Here is a 10321-nt window from a genome sequence, read left to right as displayed (position 1 = left end):
TACTGTCTTTAACTTTACCAAAACTTTGAAAATATTTTCTGTCAGAACCAGACAGTTACTATTTTGTATGTGTTATTTTATAAGGTTAGATCAATTTGACTGGGCACATGTGGAAACACTAATGTCTCTGCGTGAGTGCAGCTACAGCATGCACGCTCAGGACATTATTACCTGCAGTGTCTCCTCAGTGAGGACTGAACTTGGCAAAAGAGTCTTCTCCTACTCCGCTCCTGTTTCCTGGAATATCTTGCAAAAAGATCTGAAGCTCCCGACCTTGACCTCTCTAAGTGGCTTCAAACATCCAAGTTCACGGTAAAAACCAATGCAGACATGTTCCTGATTTTAGTTTTCTACACCGCTTTACAACCTAGCTGCTTTTTTTTGTTGTTTATTTTTTAATACCATTTTCTTTCATTTCTCTTTCATTTACTCTTCTCAATTTGTATTCTATATTTTGTGACTGTCTACTGTTGTCATCACTCTCTTAAATCAGGTCTCTCTTGTAAATGAGTCCCTGAGGCTCAATGAGACTAACCTGTATAAATAAAGGTTGAATGTATATATATATATATACTTCCATGTATCTACCGTCAGACAGCTGGATTCCAGCCCAGTGTCCATGTCTCCTCCTAAAACTAACGTGACATCAGAGCAGGAAGGCAGAGCCAAGCCTGCAGGGGAAAACCCTTCATCAGCCTCCCGTTCTGCACCCAGACCACCCTCCACTCTGCCTTCACCTCACTGCACAGACAGACAGCAGGACTGAGAGGAGGGAGACTGAAGGGCATGAACCTGCAGGAGCAACACAGCTGAGGCGCCTTTTGGACCACCGACTGAACACATTGACACGGGTAAGGCTTTTACTTATCAAAACTCGTTTGATTTTAAAAGCATCTTTTTACATCTTATGAGTTAGACTTCAGAAGTTTTTTAAAAAAAATGAACAATAAACCAGCTCAAATAATTTATTAAAAACAAAACCTAAAGTAGATAAATCATACAAACCAAAAAAGTTCAAAGTTACAACAGTGAGCTCCACATTCATCATCATCAGCAGAAAAATCTCGTCTTCCCAAGTCATAGTTTTCTATTAGATTACATGATGTCCATCTCTAAAAAACTATTTCTGACTGTGTTTTTTAAATTGTGTGTGTGACTCGGTGGGGGGGTGCACATGCACGTGTCAGACTGTTAGCATAATATCCTATGGATCATAAATCAGTGGATGAATTCTAATGAAACATGCAGGAAATAATTGTTGAATGTACAAATACAGCTGATTAAATTTTGAATCAATGCAATTTGAAATGGAGCCAACTCAGGTGAACAAAAACAAAATCAGCCATTCCTGCTGACGTTACACACACTGAGCTGAAGTTCAGAGTGATCACATGCAAGATCTTTGACTAACACTTTGGTACTAACTGTTGTCTGTTAGCAAAATATCTCATGAATCACCCGACAGACTGGAGTGAAACTTTCTAACAGTAATTGTTGGGCTGACGTCAACAGCTTTTTGTTTTTGAAGCCAAATAATCTCAAGATGACCACAACACACACTCAACATTAGCTAACACAGAAATAAAGATTTAAAAATAAAGATACCGAGCTCAAATTTGATGTGGTAGTAGCTGAGGGTCATACTCAACACATACTCCAAGTGCTAACGCTTTGTATACAATATTATTCGAACAAAAAGGCTTTAACGATATTGCTTGTCAACATAAAATGATCTGTCTAAAACTGGCATGAAAGGTGGTGGGGGATGTTTCCACCCCGTGGGACGTCATCAACTAACGTCAGGGCGCAGAACTTCAGGGAGAACCATGGATCAGGTTTGCTAACGTATGTCTTCTGTGAAGTTCCTCGTGTGGTGAGGCTTGGGGATCACGTTGCCTCCTCAGCCTAATCACTGGAACCAGCTCTTGTGGTCTACTTGGCACAGGGAGCTCAAAGTCTACAGTTCTGGAGGAAAAGCCACAAGAAGTTAGACAAGAAACAGTGGAAGATTTCAAATTGATGATGCATTTATTCTGTGTTTTAGAACTGACATAAGAGCAAATGAACCTGAACGCAGTGTTCTTTAAGATTCAGATGTTTAGGTTTTGGATGTTAGATGTCAGAACGCAGAACAGAGCTCAGTGGTCCCAGGAGGAGCCAGCAAGCTGATGTTGAGTCTGAACGGTTTATTGGATGTTTAGAGACAAAGCTGCTCACAATTACTGATGACTTTAAGTTTATATTAGACAACAATAAACTTTATACTCTGATAATTCTTGACGCTGGTGCAACTAATCGTGGAATTCATCTTCAGCATCTGTAACACAGTTTATATGTTTAAAAGGTATAATTCTCAGATGATTATTGGATCCATTAATTATTTAGTGGATGCTCAGATGCTGCATGCTTGGATTAATGAGCATGCATCAGGATATTTTCAGATGACTACTTTTTAATCATGGAAAAAACATGGAGCCATCGTGTCTGGCATGCCACCCACCTTTGCTACCTAAGATGTCAGTGATCCTGTTTTTCTAACGTTCTTTTTGCTTTTGGTTTGGTCTATGCCACAGCTACTAGTGCAGCTGAGCTACCGTCAGGCTCTTTTAAATTGTAGAGACGTGGACAGCTTTTCAATCAGCTGTGGTAAACAATCAAAGCTGCTGCCACCAAGGTACCTTGCCTCAGTAGACACCTTTCTATGATGTTCTCTTGCCACCCTGCCCACTGAGAGCTGCCACCGGAGACGTGAAGGAGAAGTGGACTTCATGTCAAACTCCCGATCTAGGACACCCATGCTGTTCATCACTGCCTAACTAAGGACTGCTATTGTTAACTCCAGCTACTTGTTCTGGACGCCAGATGCTCATGCACACGCTGCCAGCACGTAAGGACCTGCACTTGGGGGCTGCGCTCTGGAGAACCTCTGTCAAGGATCTCATCAAGCTGTCTGGAACTCTGTTTGGCGCTGATTAAAATCAGATCACTCACTAACAACATTTGATCATGAATGACTTTTTCTCCTCAAACTCATCAGATCTTCTTCTTTTGACGGGCACATGGATGAAACCAGACGAGAACGGTGCCTTTTTGGAGCTTGGAGAAGAAGATTCATTATTTAAATTTACAAACTGGAAACTATCAAATAAATATGGTATAAACCATTTTAGAGCTGTTCCTGTAATCCCAATATCATATTCAAGCCTCTGTAGTAAAATATTGTGATCAACTGTATCAAATGCAGCACTGAGGTCTAACAGGACCAGTATAGACACAAGTCCATTGTCTGAGGCCATGAGAATATCATTAGTGACTTTTACTAGTGCTGTTTCTGTGCTATGATGAGCTCTAAACCCTGACTGAAACTCTTCAAACAGATTATTTCTTTGTAGATGTTCACGCAACTGACCTGCAACTATTTTCTCTAGAATTGTTGAGATGAATGTTAGACTGGGGCAGCCCGGTGGCGCAACTGGTAGAGCTGCTGCCTCTCAGCGAGCAGGTCCCCTGGTTCAAATCCCGGTCCAGGGGCCTTCCTGGGTGGAGTTTGCATGTTCTCTCCGTGCATGCGTGGGTTTTCTCTGGGTACTCCAGTTTCCTCCCACAGACCAAAAACAAGCATGTTGGGCTGATTGGTAACTCTAAATATTCCCTAGGTGTGAGTGAGAAAGTGAATGGATGTTTGTCTCTATGTGTCCCTGTGATGGACTTGCAACCTGTCCAGGGTGTACCCCACCCCTCGCACAGTGATTGCTGGACATGGGCACCGGCGACCCCCGTGACCCAAAATGGAAGAAGCGGGTAAAAGAAAATGGATGGATGAATGTTAGATTAGATATGTCTGTAATTGGCCAGAATTTCTGAATCAAGAATATGTTTCTTAAGTAAAGGTTTAATTACAGCAACCTTAAAGTGTTGTGGTACATAAGTATTCATTAAAGACAAATTAGGAAGATCCTAAATGTGGATATTAATTAGGGGGAATACCTCTTTAAACAGTCTGGTTGGGATGAGATCTAGCAGGCATGTGGATGGTTTGAATGGAGCTATTATTTCTGACAATTCGGAGAGCTCAACAGGACAAAAACTGTCCAAACATGAAGAAAGTTCTAGTGACATCTCTCAAGCTGCCTCATCCGAGGGAACAGAGACAACAGTAGGAAGGATGGTGTGAATTTTCTCTCTAATTGAATTAATTTTTTAAAATAAAGAATCTCATGACATCATCATTGCTTATAGTTGTAAGGATACATGGTTCAACAGAAATATAATTTTTCATTTGTCTAGCAACAATACTGAACAGAAATCTGGTGTTATTTTCATTCTCATCTATTAAAGATGAATAAAGTTCTAGCTTTACGGAGAGCTTTCTTATATGTTAGCAGACTATCTCTCCAAGAAAAATAAAATTCTTCTAGATTAGTGGAGTGCCATTTTCTTTCCAGCTTTTTAGATGCCTGTGTTAAAGTATGTAACTAAGACTGGAACCAAGGAGCTAATCTCCTCTGATTGATTACTTTCTTTTTCTGTGGAACAGTTTCATCGAGCCAAGTATGAAAGAAGTTGTAAAACTATCAACAAGATCATCCAAGTCACTGTTTTCTATTCCATTACTCTGCAAGACAGAGGAAAACAACAATAGAAGATAATTCAAAGTCCATGCTCAATAATCAAGGTAAAAAAAAATCCAACAAAGTAGTCAGGTAATCTGGACGGTTGCTTTTTTTGTTGGGAGAAAAACAAAAAAGCATCAAAAACCATCTTATCACCAGCAAACTGGTTGGTCCACTATGTGTGTGCTGCTTGTGGGACTGAGTTTGTTGTGGCTCCTCAGACTTATGAAGTACTTTGGATGAAGGATGAACTGAATTTTGTAGAATGGATGAGATTAAATTTGGTTACAGCATTCTCTGATAAACACCTACTGTAATGAAATTTACTCTCAGTGACTGTGTAGTCATTTAATGTAAACTCCAAGGTAATTAAATAATGGCCAGACACAACAGGATTTTGAGGATATGAATAAGTACTTTATCTGCATGCCATAAGTCAGAAGCAGATCAAGAGTGTAATGATGAGAATTAGTAGGTGTTTGGACGTTTGGGGTAAAACCAATTGACTCTATTAAATTATTGAAGGCTATGCTTAAGCTATCACTTTCAACATCTATATGAATATTGAAATCACCCATTATTATGACTTTATCAGTATTTAGTAGTCATTCAGTTAAGAAATTTGAGAATTCAAACAAGAACTGAGCAGAGGAGCCTTGAGGACGATATATAACAGTTAGTGTGAGTGGCCTTTCTGATTTCCATTTTGGACGAGAACGACTGAGGGACAACAGCTCAAAAGAATCATAACTAATAACTGGTTTCACATTTAATAATCCTGACTGAAAGATAGCAGCTACTCCTCCGCCTCGATCAATTGTTCCAAGAACATGAAAATTTAAATGATTAGCAGGAGTGGATCTAAACCATTTCCTATTGACGTCAGCTCTGTTTTCCCCAGTCACTGACAGATTAAATCTTTGAGATGGAAGACAGTGTGTGAGTTACTGTGTGCTTTTATTTTGTTTGTTTCTTTCTTTGTTTTGGTTTTCAGAGAAGTGCTAGTTTCATTACTTTTGTACTGTTTGGATTTTAAATGTAGTCTTACATAAGAAAAAAGTCAGAACAATGTGCGACCATCTGTTTGTAAGAAGTCATGAAGGGCACAGTTCATAAAGAGAAGCGTCTTCTGGTCATGTCCAGCTTTCAGAACGACATGAAAAAGAATGAAAAATAATAACCTTTTATTTGATTAAACTGTAGGCCTATGACAAACGCAACGAATGATCTGGTGGAAAATAAAGCTGGTGGGAAACAGTGCAGATGAGATCTAGAGCGGCTGCTGCAGAGCCTCTATGTAAACACTGTCAGTGCTGTTAGGCCCAGGAGGGGCTGGTGATCCGCTAGAGATGTGCACGTGGGCCAACTACAACAAGTTTTCTTTAACCTTTAAAGCAAGATGAGCTCTCATTATAAAAATAAAAACTGACACTGTTTAATAATAATAAACACTCATCATCTTTGCTTTGAAATCATCTCATTCTGTTTTTGCTGTTTTGGTCAAATTCTCAAACATTTTTTTTTCATGGAGCTGTTGAGAATTTAGGCGATTGCATCATTCTTGCATTGCTAATTTGTCTATAAGCACATGCAATACAGTAGAAATGTCTTTAAAACCCCACAACTTATTGTCCTCAAACTTGGTGAGAAACATTATTTAGATGCGTAGTTGACCACAAGTAAAAAAAAGTCTAGTGGTGATGTTGTTTTTAATTTAATTTGCCCCTAAACACAATTACAGTATAGTGCCAACCTGAGGCTGTGTGTTAAAGTGCATTAAAGTTAAAACGTCTTTAAAACCCACAGCTGAATTTACACAAGCTTGGTGAGAAACATGTTTTAAATGTGTGGAATCAAAATAACACCTAGATGAAATTTGGCCTTTTTTTTAACGTTATTCCTTTAAAGAGGGACCAACGGCGCAAATGCAGCCAGGCTGTAAAGGTTGTTGTAATCGAGGACTCTTGAGCGAGAGTAAGGTTTTTGAATCTGGGGATAGTTTTACTGTGGGGGCTTAGGATGTGTGAGAGAAGCAGAGCGTACTCTGTCCAACCGCGGCTGAATCTGCAGAGCACTAATATCCAATATCCAACCTAAAACCAACTTCACCATGGTCTCTATTCACACAAGGAGAGCTGTTGTTTAAGCTACTTGTTGTGCTATTAACTCTAAAATAGTTATTAACTCTAAAATAGTTATTAACTCTAAAATAGTTATTAACTCTAAAATAGTTATTAACTCTAAAATAGTTATTGACTCAAGTGGTTACTTAACTAGATGTTTAACAACCCATTAAAATACATCAGAATGCAGGAAATGGCATCTGCTTTATTAAAATATTATGGGGGAGAACCTCCAGACCCCCCCACACACACACATATTACAAATACTTCTGTCACCAATGGTTGGGAGCCTCAGAAGGGTTCTGTTGGTCCGATCCACTACACTGCTCTTTAGTTGAATTGGGCTCAAAGTCCGCCTGAGTTTGGCTCCCATCACAAGTTTACTTCCAGGGCCAAGCCGTGCTGCTGAGCATGAGAGGGACATCTTTTTTTTACCATTCTCTCCTTCTCTGCTTCATTCTTTGTCTTGTCAAAACCGACCCAATCAAGAGTCAGACTGTCTCTTACAACCACAGAGCCTCCAGAACATTTCTCAACATTCTCTGTTCTCGCTGCTGCACCGTCGTCCATTTAAAACAACCAAATTCTTGAGTTTTTACCAAATTGTATAAATAAAAACAAGCCAACAAATTATACCCACTTGCTGACATTTAGCGTTTTTGCTGACTGAAAACTCTTTCTATAAATCTATCCAAGTTGGCTAGATTTAATGCACTGGCTTCAAATTAAACTGGAGCCTTAGAGTCATCAGCCAGAGTGTCTGTGGAATATGCTTTTTTGATTTTTTTTTGTTTGTTTTTTTACTGACACTCAGATGATTACGTTCCCATGCTCCACATTAGTCGTGTAGATATATACTGAAGGTCTAAGCCTATAGATCTACAAAATCATTAAAAGCAGATTTCAACACTTGCACACTCTGTGACATGTGATATAGATGTGGTAGGAGCCAGAATGAAAACACATCCATCAGGGAATCTACTGAAAATATGAAGTCAGGATACGGCATTTGTGGCTGCTGGGTGGAACAACTGGTCCACCACAAGTATAACAGAAGCAGCTCCTGCCAAGAGAACGACAGTCGGCAGGATGTTGTGTGTGGAACGAACTGTGCAAGGATTCAGGTCTGCTTCTTTTCACTATGTATTCAAAGCTTTCTCATCATATAGGAAAGGTAGAACTCTTGTGTTTGTCTTCTCTTGCAGCTGCAGGATGACTCGCTCTGATGGAGTTTGCAGGCTGGATTAAAGCAGATTAGTGAGAAATAAAATCCTCTGTAATATTGAGTACTTTTTTAGGAGTGCTTTGGATGGCAATTAAAAACACTTAAAAAGAGACAGATGTTACTTTCAATTAAAATGTCAACATATTTATTTCTGCTCTGTTTCTCACTGGATGACGACCCGGCTTTACTTTCCAGGACCTACATAGTTGATATGAACCTCCTGCACTGTGAAGGCAATCTCCATGTTGTTACACTTTTGATATTTCCCCAAATGTTTTTTTTTTTCTCCTGTTTTTTATCCACACTCTGTACAACCACACTGTGGGGATCCTGTTTTTTTCCATGCTCTAACACCTCATGCAGCTCCTGAGTGGCAGGGGGCGGAGCCAATCTTCTTCAGATGTTTCCTGTTCAGTTGATGAAGATCCTCCGTAGTAAGACAGCATGGACCAACTAGACTGTACTGGACCATCCCAAACACTTGTGTGTGTATGTGGGTGGGGTTGGGGTGTTTGCTTAGATATATATAGATACATCATGAATGTAGTACTCCCTACTACCTTGTATGCATATTTGTCTTTTTCTATTTTGTGTATTCTGCTTTATATATATAAGTATTTTATATTTTAACTTTTAGCAAATGCTATTGGATGCCTTGAATTTGCCCCAGGGATGAATAAAGTGTCTGTCTGTCTGTCATTGTCCAATATTTGTTACTTAGGGGGTTGGGGGGGGGGGGGGGTCCTCCCCCAAAAAAGTAGAAATCATTTGCTGCATTTTGGTGTATTTCAATGGGTTGTTGAACATCTATGTTAACTACATTTATAAACACTTGATTGAATAACTATGTTTTTATGAACAACAAGAAGTAGTCTGTCCAACATCTCTCCCTGTGTGAATAGAACACGCTCTGCATCTCTCAAGCGTCCTCGCACCTGCTCCAGTATTGTCTCCAATGCCACTTCCTTCATGTGTGTCAATTCTCTGTTGTTTAGTTGTACAGTGAGAAGATATTTTTAATGAAAGTCAATTGGGTTATCTTTTCAACATTTTGATCGCTGTTATTTTGACAAATTGGCGCCGTTGTTTTGATATATGATGTACGTAATGTGAGTGCCCATCAAACATTTCTCTTGTATTTTCAATAAATAATCGACATTTTATTAATGACCCACTGAAACTGTAAAACTGATTAGCAATTTAATTGTGCTGTTTAATTACATTTTTGTGTTTTTCATTAAATTGTTAGTTTTTTTAAGTGTAGAAGCAGAAATGCTTACTTGGAGGCTCAGCTCTGATGTGATATTAGGATGCTCTTAAGTGGCTGTTGTGTTTAAAATGAGTGTTTATATCATTATTTTCAGATCGCATATCCAATATAGGTTTTATTTGTTCAAGGCAGTCAAGTTTGTTCATAACTTTATTATTAAGCCTGAGAGTTACTGGATCCAAGCAAACAATGCACCCTGTCAAAATAAGAGAGTTCCCGGATCCTGTTCCGGAAGGATCCGGCTCAGATTAAGTCCTGGTTTGCTGTTTCAAACGTCCACATCTGTCTACGTATTAACAGCTCCTAACGTTCCCACAGAACCCCACTTTAAAATGGCCATACTTTCTCTGTGACACATCTACGTCTGTCGAATGAAACCGTCTCACTTCCTGCCGCCAACAAAACACAACTTCTTACACGTTTAGCTTCAAGTCTAATAAAAACCAGTTCCACAAATAGAAAACTACAGTATATTTACAGGACGTTCTTTTAAAGCTCTGAAACACGATTCACTCGTGTTTTCCCTGAATCTGAACCTGAGTTTCCACATTAATTGCTACGCGTCGTCCAGCTGATCAAATTAAACGAACATATCTGCTGCCTCTCCTGATTACAGAAGACGTGATTTTACCGTTCCTTCATTCTCGGTGAGATGTTCCAGTGTAGGAAAGTAGAAAATGAAGTGAGCTGACTTCAGGTAAACTATCGGCCTTCTCTTCTCATCAGTACGGAGAAAACTTCTGCCGCTCTGACCTCTTAACGCCAGACGACGGCATCTTCCCGGTGAACGGAGACAAACCCTGGGTCAGGCCGGAAGCGGCTGCCGGGTGGACGGTCAGGACGGGGAGCGTTTTCATGCCGAGCAGGCTGGAGAGGGGGATGGCGTAATGCGGGTTTTGGATGGTCGGTAAAGTGGAGGGCGAGTGGACGTTAATGGTGGCGGGAGCTGCGGCGCCGGCTGCCAGGACGGCGGTGGAGGTGGTGGGGGCGCTCTGAGAGAAGCTCATGTTCAGGTCGATGGGGGTGGCAGAGGAAGCCACCTGCATGGTGTATTTAGCCATCTCTAAGCTGCAGGATGGGTTAACCGGGG

General features: G+C 40.1%; 1 protein-coding gene across 1 annotated transcript in view; it reads left to right on the top strand.

Annotated features, from left to right (window-relative positions):
- Window positions 1-730: 730 nt before the first annotated feature.
- LOC119414974 (angiopoietin-related protein 1) overlaps window positions 731-10321 on the top strand; it is a 26298-nt gene continuing 16707 nt past the window's right edge. The window contains exon 1 of the mRNA XM_037682095.1: window positions 731-851. The gene's annotated coding sequence lies outside the window, so the exon portion shown is untranslated. The remainder of the gene's footprint in view (window positions 852-10321) is intronic.

This window comes from Nematolebias whitei, chromosome 9, assembly GCF_014905685.2.
Source record: "Nematolebias whitei isolate Nwh7 chromosome 9, NemWhi1, whole genome shotgun sequence".
NCBI lineage: Eukaryota > Metazoa > Chordata > Actinopteri > Cyprinodontiformes > Rivulidae > Nematolebias > Nematolebias whitei.
Note: the sequence above shows the minus strand (reverse complement) of the source record. Positions and strands in the feature narration are given on the sequence as shown.